The following is a 2,070-nucleotide window of genomic DNA, read 5'->3' on the forward strand; positions in this document are numbered from 1 at the left end:
GCTTCATCTATTCAGGTGATCTTCCCTGCACCCTTACACTACCGAGCACTTCAAAGGCTCAAGATCAGACATCTGCAACAGGGTCTGAGTTACTCAGAATTAATCCCCTTGACTGCCGAAGTACGCTCAGAGATCCAGTGGTGGCTTCATCACATGGAGGCTTGGAACTTTTCAGATCCCATCCAGATGTGGTGATAGAATCCGATGCCAGCAGATGGGGTTCAGGAGCACGCTGCAACTCCCTAGTGACGGGGGCAGATGGTCAGAATGGGAGCAAACTCTACATATCAATTGCCTGGAACTTCTAGCGGGATCTTTTGCCATAAAGAGCCTCTCCCCTCAGAAAACAGATTGTTGCATACTCTTACGGATGGACAATGTCTCAGCAGTAAGATATGTCAACAAACTAGGAGGCACGAAGTCCAGAATTCTGGCGGAGATTGCCAAGGATTTCTGGCATTATTGCCTAACCCAACGTCTAGTGGTCATAGCGGAATACCTCCCTGGGGATCAGAATATCATAGCAGACTGGAATTCCAGATACTTCTCGGATTCCAGCGATTGGAAATTAGACCCTCTGATTTTCTCACAGATAATCAGGGAGTGGGGCAGTTATGAGATAGATCTCTTTGCCTCGAGGATCAATTGCCAACTTCCAAAATTCTTCAGTTGGCGTCCAGACCCTTATGCGCTAAAGACAGATGCTTTTCTTCAGGATTGGTCCCAGTTTCGAGGTTATGCCTTCCCTCCATTCCTGATGATTGCCAGGGTCTTGTCTCATGTGAGGAAACAGAAGACAGAAATTGTTCTGGTGACCCCATTTTGGAGAGCACAGCCTTGGTTCCCTATAGCTCTTCATTTAGCTTGTGCCTCTCCTCTTCTGATTCCGCCTCGTCTGAATCTTCTGTTGAGTCCGGAGGGCCTTCAACATCCACTGGTCTTGTCAGGGAAGTTGGTCCTTCTGGCCCGGTTAATTTCAGGTCGAGATGGAGTACCCCAGATGTTTCGAAGCAAGCTGTGGAATTCATTAAGCAGGCATGGGCCGATAGTACCCATAAAAGATATGACTCAGCTTGGCGCAGATGGTCTAGTTGGTGTGATGGAAGGGGTGCCAATCCAGTGGAAGCACACCTTGGTATGATTATTAACTTTTTGGCAGAACTAGCAAGTTCGAGTTTGGCTTATCGGACAATTAATAACTTTAGATCAGCTAGATCAGCAGAGCACGCTCATCTTGAGTGCAAACCCATTGGTGAACATCCATTAATTGGCAAGCTTTTAAGAGGTATACGTCTTTCCAAACCTCCTCCAGCTAAATATTCTGTATTATGGGATGTTAGCATTATTTTAAAAAATTTGGATTCTTGGCCTACCAACAGGTATTTATCGGGCAAACAGCTCTCGGCTAAACTAACCATGCTCTTGTGTCTTATCTCTTGCAAGAGGGTTTCAGACGTCAGAGCTCTGGATTTAGCTGGTAGAGTTTTTTCCCCAGAAGGGGTCACTTTTTCTGTGACAAGAAGAACTAAAACTAACTACAGGTCAGTATCCTACCCTATTTACATGGAAAATTCAAAATTATGTGTAGTCCAATGTTTAAAAGATTATGAAGTAGTCACAGAAGAATTTCGACAAGATTCTAAAGGGCAATTATTAATTTATTTGCAAAAACCATTTAAACCAGTGACTTCAGCCACTCTGGCCAGATGGTTGAGATGGTTGATGAGTGAAGCAGGAATTGACACTTCTATATTCTGGGCTCATTTTGTGAGAGGAGCTATGGCTTCCAAATCATTTGCCTTGGGTTCCCGGTTAGAAGACATTATGAAGGCAGCAGACTGGTCTTCAGAAAACACTTTTCGCAGGTTTTATCATAAACCGGTATTGGACGTAGCTACTGTAGTAATGGAACAGCTTTAAACTAGCATAATCGGAGCCTCCGGTCCTGACATAGAATAAAAAGAATTCTAGCTATCGCGTCAAGAATTTTCAATTCTATTAAGGACACGGAGGCGAGGATTATCCCCCCCTTTAAGAAAATATAATGAATAAGTGAATGCCAATTATTGG

Source organism: Pleurodeles waltl, chromosome 8 (genome assembly GCF_031143425.1).
Source record: "Pleurodeles waltl isolate 20211129_DDA chromosome 8, aPleWal1.hap1.20221129, whole genome shotgun sequence".
In the NCBI taxonomy this organism is placed as follows: domain Eukaryota; kingdom Metazoa; phylum Chordata; class Amphibia; order Caudata; family Salamandridae; genus Pleurodeles; species Pleurodeles waltl.